This window comes from Papaver somniferum, chromosome 8 (assembly GCF_003573695.1).
Source record: "Papaver somniferum cultivar HN1 chromosome 8, ASM357369v1, whole genome shotgun sequence".
NCBI lineage: Eukaryota > Viridiplantae > Streptophyta > Magnoliopsida > Ranunculales > Papaveraceae > Papaver > Papaver somniferum.
In genome coordinates this window covers 16,909,778-16,921,149 of record NC_039365.1, presented here as the reverse complement: position 1 = coordinate 16,921,149, position 11,372 = coordinate 16,909,778, and the positions used below count along the sequence as shown (strand labels likewise).

Here is an 11,372-nt window from a genome sequence, read left to right as displayed (position 1 = left end):
CAATTGTTTAAGTTTAGTATATTTCTTATCCCTAATTTGAAAATTTGTTTACTTGCAAGTTGCATTTTTCACTTGCCTAGTTGCCTGATTATAATTTAGTTTTTTCTTGTCAAGATTCTTAAACTTTTCCTTGACATATATTAAGAGACAAGATCTGTGAACAAACACAACCCCATTGATATTAAACTCACTGACAAAGAATTCCTGGCAACATTACAAAGTAAGCATTGATTTGTGCTATAGGCTCACTTCTTGAGCTGCAGGGGCAGTCCAATACGTTTTCACTCCAAACAAGATTTTCTCTCTAATAAGAGGACCGTCTTCATGATCTAGTAATTGGGTGTTCCATTTTAATGCATCTGCAATGCTTTTCGCTTTTAACCGTCTCGGAAAATTACGCCCCCTTCTGGCATTAAAGTCCTGTCCATTTCCAATAGAATGTCTTCCATCTCACATCTGAAGAAACATAAATGAGAATCAAGGGACAGTGATACTTCAAATTGTAATGTATGTTAATAGTAGTATGGTGTTTTTTCATCCATTGTGAACAAAGTTTACCTGTTTTTGTAGAGAGTAAGTACTGAATCAGCATGGATAAAATCGTATGTCCGTGGATAGGACGACATTGCTTCACACCTGAATACACAATAGAAACAGTTTAGCGTGCGATAGCGTTATACACCCCGGAGATGGTTTGGTTTTAGAAACGTACCAGTTCTGGTATGTACCAATCAGACCCCGCTCGTAAATGACTCCTAAGGTATTGATTTTTGCTTCATTTGGAACAACATTCATAACCCACAACGGGAAGTCGGACAATGCAGCTGCGAAACCTCCCAAATGTGCATTCATATCGAGCAAATTTCGATATCTACCTTTGGTTTTCAGCTCATAGTTTTTAGTCTTGCAATATGCTATTCTTTTGTTCCACAGATGTGTATCTTCTTTAAACATCCGTTCTGTAATTCCATTACTACTTCCTGAAGTAATTCTTGGGGGAGTTGCTGTTAATCTTTCTGGCCATTTCTTCAACTTCCCACCTGCTACGTCGGTTTCGGCTGATACATTAGGCAGCGGAGTTAAGCAAGTCTCTAACTTAGTGTACCTGAATCAAATTCAGCAAAATTACATGAGCATTCGCCTGTCATATAACTTGGAAAAATAGCAACTCAGGTATTGGGTTATGGAAAACTTCCTTGCCCTCCTTGTGGGAGAAGGGACCATATATATATTATTATTAATAATCTCTATTAAAGAGAATATCCTTGGTCCGCTAAATATGGTAGAATATAATCTATTACACCCCCTTAGTCTTAGCGGGAGAGGAACAAACACTAAGACTAGTACGAAAACGAAGAAATAATTGTCTAGGAAGACCCTTCGTGAAAATATCAGCGTACTGATTTTCGGATGGAATGTGTAGCACCCGAATGTCCCCAATACGGACGCGTTCACGAACAAAATGAATGTCGATTTCCACATGTTTGGTGCGTTGATGTTGAACCGGATCACCCGACATGTAGACAGCACTCACATTGTCACAATAAACGATAGTAGCCCGTCGTAGTGGTATATGTAGCTCAAGAAGTAAATTCCGAAGCCAAGTCGTCTCGGCCACGGCATTAGCCACACCCCGATATTCAGCTTCAGCACTGGAGCGGGAGACAGTCGCCTGACGTTTGGAAGACCAAGAAACAAGGTTGTCACCCAAAAAAATGCAGAAACCAGAGGTAGATCGTCGTGAATCAGGACAGCCCGCCCAATCAGCATCAGAGTATGCATGGATGCCAGAAATGGTGGATACAGGTAAAAATAACCCATGTTCGATAGTGCCCTGGAGGTACCGAAGTATACGCCGAAGCGCCTGCATGTGAGGTTCTCTAGGGTCGTGCATGAATAAACATACCTGTTGAACCGCGTAAGATATGTCCGGTCGAGTAAAAGTAAGATACTGTAAAGCCCCATCCAAACTTCGGTATAGAGTAGGATCCTTAAGAGCTGGTCCAGAGGTAGCGCTAAGCTTGGAGTTGGTGTCGACCGGAGTGGCCACTGGATTGCAGGCAGTCATGGATGCACGAGAAATGATGTCCTTCGTATAGAGTGACTGAGACAAAAACAACCCGGAGGATGACCGAGAAGCAGTGATTCCCAAAAAATGATGTAAGGAGCCAAGGTCAGTCATACAGAACTCTTGTTTCATCATGTCAATAAAATGGGTGAGAAGAACATCAGTAGAGGCAGTGAGTATGATATCATCAACGTACAGTAATAAGTATGCCGTGTCCTGTCCTGACCGATAAATAAATAGAGATGGATCACATACACTACCCTGAAAACCACATTGAGTGATGAAAGTCGCAAACCGCTGAAACCATGCCCGAGGTGCCTGTTTGAGACCATAAAGAGATCTACGAAGGCGGCAAACATAATCCGGGTGAGTAGGATCAACAAATCCCGGAGGTTGGTGCATATAAACCGTCTCAGTAAGATCCCCATGAAGAAAGGCATTCTTGACGTCCAATTGGTGAATGGGCCAAGATCTGGAGGTAGCAATGGTGAGAACTGTGCGGATAGTTGCGGGCTTAACAACCGGACTAAACGTCTCAAAGCAATCAACACCAACTTGTTGTGATTTACCGTTAGCGACAAGGCGGGCTTTGTGACGTTCCAAAGTGCCATCTGCATGAAACTTGTGACGGAATAGCCACATGGAGCGAATGATATGAGCACCAAGAGGTCTCGGCACTAGATCCCAAGTGTGAGTTTTCAACATTGCAATATATTCATCTATCATGGCTTTCTTCCAGTTTGGGTCCCTAAGAGCATATAGGTGAGATTTGGGGAGGGTGGAGATGTGGTTTCGGGTTTGAACGTGGAGATTGAGCTTGTTGGAGGGACGGAAAATCCCATGAGAGGCCCGAGTGGCAGGGCGAGAGGGAGCAGCAGGAGTGTTGCTCGGGGGGGAGGGAGGGGGGGGGGGGGTTGCTGTCGGACAGGGAAGGTACTGCTGGGTTTGAGGGGGAGTTAAGGGATGGGATGAGTTGTTGGGCTTGCTGGGCCGGAGCGGGTGAAGACGGCGGAACAGCAGAGTGAGAAGATCTGGGCTGAGACGCAGAGTTAGGTGAATTGGGCTGGGTAAGAGAGGGAGAAGAAATGGGCCTGTCAGAAGAGGGGGAAACGCTGGGCTGAGCAGGGGAATCAGAGTTGCTGGGTAATGTGTCCGTTTGTGGGAGAGACGGACAGGTAGAGGGAGAACAGGAGATGGGTGGAGATGGGACAGCGCAAGAAGGTCGCCGTGGACGGCGGTGAGGTGGAGTGTAGAGGTGGTGAGACGACGGTTGGGTAGAAGGAGGAGATGGGTAAGCCAGTGGGAGTGGAAAATGAGGAGAAATGGATTGGGTAGATGGTTCGAGGTTGTGAGAGCGATGGTCGGAAGAAGTGCGGAAGGGAAAAACGTTTTCATCAAACGTTACATGGCGAGACAAGATAATTTTGTTAGTGGCTAGGTCAAGGCAACGATAGCCACGATGATGAGGAGAGAAACCAAGGAAAACACATCTAGAGGACCGAGGGGAAAGCTTGTGAGGAGTGGTGGCGGACAAATTAGGATAACAAAGGCAACCAAACATACATAGGTGATCATACGTCGGTTGGCGTTGATAGAGAATTGACACCGGTGAGGCGAAGTGAAGCACGGCGGAAGGGAGGATGTTATGGAGATAGACGGCCATATGGAGTGAATCAGCCCAATATTTGTATGGGATAGAGGCATGGGACATGAGAGTGCGGGTGATGTCGTTAACACGACAAATTATACGCTCCGCTTTCCCATTTTGAGATGAGGTGTGAGGACAGGAGAAACGAAAGACTAAACCAGAGTTCTTAGAAAAATCATGAAAAGAAGAGTTATCAAATTCACGTCCCATATCGGATTGAAAACATTTGATGTCTCGCTCAAATTGAGTGTTGACAAAGGACCGAAACTCCAAGAATTTGGAGTGGACCTGAGATTTGAGCTTCAAGGGATACACCCATAGATAATTAGTATAGTCATCCAACAAAATAAGATAATAGCGAAAACCAGTATCAATATGTATAGGACAAGTCCATAAATCACTATGAATAATATCAAATGGAGCAGAAGTGAAAGAATTTGAGTCAGAGAAAGGAAGACGAACATGTTTACTAACTTGACAAGAATGACAAAGTTTGGTAGACTGTTGTTTATTACATTGAATTAAAGAGTGGGAACGTAAATTATTTAAAATAGCTTGTCCAGGATGACCAAGACGGCTGTGCCAGACATCATGAGAGCAGACGGTAAGAGACAGTGGTGGAGACTGAGATGATTTTGAAGTGGACACGGCAGAAGTTGTGAGAGGATAAAGTTCCCCAGAGCTATCACAGCGAAGAAGGATCGTCCTCGAATTCAAATCCTTCACAGAAAAACCATAAGGATCAAATTCAACAAACACATGATTATCAGTTGTGAACTTTCGAATGGAAATAAGATTTTTGATAATATCAGGAACTACGAGGGTATCATTGAGGTGAAGAGGTCGGGACGAGAGGTTTATAGAGTGGGTGCCACTAGCCATAACTGGAATAGAGTTACCGTTGCCAACCAAGATAGATTTAACATTGCTAGTGTCGAAAACAGTATTTAACGTACCTGGATCCGCGGTGATATGGGATGTCGCACCAGTGTCCATGTAGAACGTTTCATCTGGTGGCTGTAAGCTCAATGAACTGTAGGCTTCCGCAAAATCACTGGGCTGTAGTGTTTCAACTGAAGGCACAGCGTACGCATGGGCCTGTCCAAGAATTGAAGAGCGTCGCTGCTGGGCTTGACGAGGACGTCCAGCAGATGGGCCTCGAGGTGGTGCAGTGGGCTGCCAAAGTGGAGCAGTTGGGTACGGGCATGGAGGTTGAGCCCAGTATGGCATCCAGGATGCTGGGTTAGCTGGGTACACTGGGCCGCGTGGCGCACTGGGCTGGCGAGGTGCACTGGGCTGGCGAGAGTATCCTGGGGTTGGCAGAAGAGGACCGGAGTTTGCAGGGTTGACAGGTCTTTTTCCGTTGCTAGTTCGGTGATGGCGTTGAGAAGAATTGTTTCCAGTGGCTGCTAGGGCAGTGGAAGATATCATGGTGGTTTGTTGAGCACGTCGTATTTCTTCAGTGCGTAGTTGTGAACGAGCAGCATCATAGGTGGGCATAGACTGTTGTATGAAGGAAGCAACAGTGTTGTATTCCTCCGGTAGACCATTGACAAGTTGTATAACCAAACGTTTGTCATTCATGGGAAAATCGAGATCGGTCAGTCGATCCGCTAACGACTTGAGTTTGTCACAGTAATCATCGACACTAGCACAATCAACAAACTTTAGATTGACAAATTTACTTTCAAGGGTTGCAGCACGATTACCTTTGTTATCTTGAAACAACTTTTGAAGATGATCCCAAAGTTCTTTGGCGGTTTTACCAGATTTTAGAAATGTGAGCATGAGATCCTTGGCCATGGTGGAGAACATCCATTGGCGGCATAGGGCGTCGAGTTGTTTGAGGGTATTTGCATCAATCCCTGTTGGTGGTGTGGATCCGTTGATGAGAAAAAGGAGATCGTGAGCTTGTAGATGTAGTTCGAAGAGAAAAACCCAAGATGAGTATTCATCTTGTTTGATGTCAAGAAGAATAGGAATCAGGGTTTTGATGTTGGTTATGGCAAAGGCCGGATGCAGAGTTTTCTTATCACCTGTCATGGATTTTGTGTTGGAGGTTTAATAGAGAAGAAGAAGAAGAAAAGAGAGGATCGAGATTAGGGATGATACCATATTGGGTTACGGAAAACTTCCTTGCCCTCCTTGTGGGAGAAGGGACCATATATATATTATTATTAATAATCTCTATTAAAGAGAATATCCTTGGTCCGCTAAATATGGTAGAATATAATCTATTATCAGGATATCGAAAGTTCGAATGACAAGAAAATTACCAGGCTTTGTCAGGGTCTTGAGCTTGGCAAAATGACGGGTTCTGCCCGAGTTTCCTATTGGACTTGCACTGAATGTGATTCAATGGTTTTTGCCAAATTGCAATATCCCCATTCCCAGCAAACTTTTTCCAGCACAGACTCTTCGCAACGGCCTCAATTTCAGATTGCTCCGCGTTCAGGTCTTCTCGAGTTCTCTTCCAACCTTTCCAGTATTTTCTCCAGTTAATTGGTGGTCCAGACAAAATCCAATATCCACCAGGTCGTAGAATTCGATCAATTTCCATCAAGTATTGCCCATCTATTCAACAGCTAACTTCGTCAGATACAAAACAGGGTTCATATAACAGTACTATTCAGCAGGATAAATTCATACCATGTTTTCCCCATGGGATTAGACATCTTGAGCAATGAGCCATGTCGAACGCCATACGGAAGTCGTATCGAAGCAAGAATCCGGATCAACGCTGGTACACCTCGTTCTAGCACAAATTGCACTTGAGCTTCATGGTTAGTGTCCTTTGGTGCAAATGACACAGTTAAGATGTCTCTGGACAAAAGGTAAGCTCCCCAACTTGCTACCTGCAAACAACCGGCACAAGTTGGCGTAAACAGAATGCAAACTAAAATCCCAGATAAGCTGAAGTACTGCGAAAAACTTACTCCGCAACCAGTATCAATGGCAGTTCTGATAGACCCATCATTCAAATTAATCAACTTAGCAATATCATCAATATACTTATCAGCACCATTAGGAAACATAGTACCACCACCAGGGAACCTAAACCGATCTTGTTCGGCTTCGTACCGAATCCAATTCTGACCGGCTTTTTCCACAGTGAAATGCTTATGAGGCGCATTAGCAAACCAAGCATAATCTCGACTCTGCGGCCATGTGAACGGCTTCTTGTAACCATATGGCGCAGGAATTCTGCATTTCAACAACTCTTGCTTCCTAGGACAATGCCTTTCTTTGTAAATCAATTTATCTCTACTAAATTGCAATGACCGCTTTAGATCTTCACATGGTGTGTACTCACTGTATTTGATATCACAAGGTGGGAAATCCTAAACATTTTCCGATACCATATCCGCTTTAGATCTTCACATGGTGTGTACTCATCTTCGTCACCGGAATGTCGCCTCGAGAAATCAAGATTTGTTACTATGGGTTCTAGTGAAGTTTGAGTTTTAACAGGTAAACAGTTTTTCGTGTTTGAAGTTGTACCAGTAGTACCGTTAGAATGAGTATTTTGATAAACACCAAATAAGTAAGAAAATGAACAGAGAAGAGTGACTAGTGCCATGTAAAAAAGTTTAGATTTCTTGAAGTAGCCATTGAAACTGGATTTGGTTTTAGCAGAATTATAAGTTGGACTGCTACTGCCATCGTTGTTCCCTGCCATAGCTTGATGTTAAAAGTTAAAACTGATCTGTTTCTCTGTTTCTAACTTAGAACAGGATGGATAGACATGGCTTAAATCTTCTTCTGATTTTTTTGAGAACTGTGAAGTTTGGTTTTTGGGACTTGGGATTTGGAAGACTTTAGAAGAAGAATATTTTTTTGTGGTTTGTTGTGAAACTAAATGGTGCAATCTCATCATTTCAAGCAAAACCTGTCTAGATGTCCAATAATTTCTTATCAGCAGGATGGAGATGGATGGATACACAAGACAGAGATGTTAGCCAACACGTGACTATTCCGATAGGGACTCGACGGGCACTTGATGTGGCCAGCTCCGATAGGGTCTCTAACGGGCAGAGAGACTTCTACCAAATGTTTGGAACTCGTCCATGACTCCACGTAGATATTTTGCACTAGAAAACAAAAGAAACAGCTAGTACTGTAATAATTTTCTGAACCCCGTAACGCTTTTTAACTAACATTTTCTTTTTTATCTTTGTAGCTTAAAATTTAGTGTATGGAAAAAGAGTATCACAGTGATTCGAATCTATACATGAAGTTCAATAATGAGAATCAAATCAACCATTATATCTATTTACACTATGAGTAGGATTTCATCCCGGCCTCTAGGTGGGTATGGCTTTTTGGTCATTGTCTTTTCCTTGCTTAAGTTGAGCTTGCTTTTAGGTTTTTAGTACTATTTTTTTTGGGACCTAGCCTAGCTAAATTAATGCGCCTATACTGTATTTATTTGCATCTGATTTGTAATTTGAATTTGAGTCAACCTTTAGTCTCTTGGAAGTCAGACGGTTTGTTTTTAATTTTGAGTTACATCTAACGCGATATCAGACCTAATTCTTATTAAATGACAGTTTGAATTAGATAATAAGATACCTCTGATTGATTCATTGAACCGAGCCACTGACTCACATCTTTTTGAATTAGCCGAATCAAATCTAACTCAAAAAAAACAAATATACTGAGAGACTATGATTCAATTTTCATGTTTATAATAGGAAGCGTATGGTGGCACGCTAGCGTATTATCCTTAGCAAACACATGTGGTTATGGGAAGTGGGAACCTCCACGCTGTCGCTATACTTCAAAAGAAGCAAGGATTATCCCCATAATGAAGAACGGAAGTAAAGTTAGTTGCCATCAATTTTGCTTGTTTTTCTTCTTGTTTGTTTTACCCTCCTCTAAACCTTAAACCTGTCTTCAGTTTCAGTGGTCCTTTCAGTGGCAACTGGCAACATTAGTAATGCCAAAATATGTAGAACCCAAAGCAGTAACGGGATATGGAGTATGATCAAAACTTGCAGTGTCTAGAATCCATCAAATATTACTGCCCCCAAAGCAGGAGGAGGACAGGAATAGAAGGTTTAGGGCTTTAACCTACAATATTTTACTCGTACCCACTCCTGAGTAGGCACGTATGAACCTGCATGAGACACACTTGGCTGTTCCTTGGCATGTTGGAAAAAATTGGGTTTCACAAAGGATGAATGAATCAGAGAAGAAAGTGTTGCACTCCAAAACTTTCAAGGCTTGTATAAATTTCTTTTAGACAAATATTTCTACCCTCCCAATAACAATTGGCGATTACAACAGGTATGCGAAATATTGCCTTCAGGATACAATGAAAGCCCTGCAACGAAAACTGAATTCAAGGTTTGTACCCCTTGATTCAATCAAGAACACACAAAGAGATTTCTGATTTCTGATGATGCTTTTTTTTTTGAAACTGAGAAAACAGATTGATTTTTCTTATATGTAAAACGAAACTGGGAGAAGCTATTTATAAAGGGTTTTGCACCTGTTGGGAATAGGTTTTTATTCGCCAACAGGTTTCTATTCACGAAACGTCAGGTTCCTTCATCAACAGACATCAATGGTGTCTTTTGGATTCGAAATTTTCGAATCAGGCTTTTATCGGCCAAATAAAACCGTCAGTTCAAAAAATTCTTCCGGGGGCGTTGCCCCCCAGGACCCCCCTTTGGTTAGCGGCGTTGAAAATATTCCAACATGGCATGGTTGTCTGGAGCGGCGCTCCAAAGAGTACACGACATTGCACGTTGGATGTTAATACTCGTATTCATTTTGACTCATTTATCTCCTTTGGTGCTAAGCCGTATTCGTGTCGAGAGTCGAGACTCGAGAGAAATGGGTCAAACTAGCACTGAAGTTGTCGACCCAGTTTCTACCTCGAGCTAATCAACTTCGTTAGGTGAATAGGTCTTCTTGCTAATGGTAGATGGTTCACCTTACAATTTCTAGGCTTTGTAGTTTGCAGTCGTCAGAGTCGTTTTCTCTTGGATGAATTAAGTGAACGAGCGATTCTCGACCAGTATCACCGAAAACAATCCAAAAACAACTCCTCTGAGATCGGAGTGGGACCGGTCCCTAAAAGTTTAGCACGAGTCCCATTTTTGTGAGTGGATCTCATCACGGCGGTAGCGAACGTTTTAGGGCGGCGAACTTACTGAAACCGAGGCCTATATAATCAAAATAACAAAATTCTAGCGATTTGATATAAAATTATTACAGACTGTCAAACGATATTGTAAAAAAAGAGGCTAAAAAGCACAAAATAAATATCTTATCTCATGATCAAAACTGATTTTCTGCTCTTTCCGACGCGAAGTTTTCAATTATATTATTAAAATCAATGTTATCTAACATCTCAATCTCAACAGATAACATTGCTAACACATTCAACCTTTCTCGTGACGTCGTCGATCCAAGATAATTCTTGATTAACTTCAACTTCAAAAAGCTTTGATCGGTCGAGGTGACTGTAACTGAAATTGTCAATAAGATTCGGTATGCAATAAACGCATTCGGGTAGCAACCTTCCATATCCTTTAATTAAGAATTTCAATACTTCAATTGCTTTAGCAGATAACTTTTTAAAATTTTCAATTCCGCATATAAGTCATGTACATTAATATCGACACTCATACCATGCTTTAGATGATTTTCAAGATTGATACAAGAAGCCACTAAGACATCATCAAGAGAACGCAACTTATGTAAGAATCCAAAATTTACCGCGAACTCTTGAAATTGTTCAATTCTACTAGTGAGTGAAGATATAGCTTAATCTAATAATTGAAATAGTTAAACTCTAATGGAATCTTTACCTGATGGCGGTGCTTCTTCGGATACACTTTCATCGTCAAAATGTCTTGTTCTTTTAATCATACCTGTTAGGTTTGATTCTTTGGAGAAATAAGCTAAACTGCAGCTAATGTATCTATGTATGTATGATTGGAATGTGAACAATCGGTTTGAATCTATTTTTTAGTAACAAATTTCTTATTCGGTTGCGGTACTAAAATAAAAATGAGCCAGGCGGTCTCACCCCAATTCAACTAATTGATGTGTATGACTCCAAGCCAGGCGACCACTCGTGTATCCATTCTTTCAAGTCCCATTGCATCTCAAAACAACTTAAGTCTAAAACTACTTTGGACTATAAATTTCAGAATGGTGAGCTACTATGAGTGCTAAAATCATTTGTGCACAATAATTTGGTAAATAAAACGAAGTTAAAAGAAAAAAAAGGTAACAACAACAGTAAATATATGATCAAAAGGACAAGCTTAACTTTTATTTTCAAAAAGGAATGCGGATCTTATAATCACTGCCGATACATTAAAAAAAAAAAAAAAAAACTGGAAATCAATAATCTTCTATGGGAGTAAAACATAGTCATAGTAAAAACTACCCTATAGTATAATTTGGGAGCCCTAAGATTTGGGGGGTCCTAGGCCCTTGCCTAGCTGGCCTATAGCCAGCGACGGTCCTGGATCTCATTCTAATGGGAGAGGGATTGCTTTTAGTGGGAATTAAGTGTTTGACCCTTTCTTTACTTTTTCTTACTTTCTTGATCTTGGGCTTGAGATGGATTCGGATTTTTCAAGCCCAACCAGAAGAGAGGGCCAAAACACATGTAGGATTATTTAATTAAATGTT

At 41.6% G+C, this 11,372-nt stretch overlaps 1 pseudogene; it reads right to left on the bottom strand.

Moving 5' to 3' along the window:
* Nucleotides 1-48: 48 nt before the first annotated feature.
* Nucleotides 49-7,556, bottom strand: LOC113305176 (annotated as a pseudogene).
* Nucleotides 7,557-11,372: the final 3,816 nt, after the last annotated feature.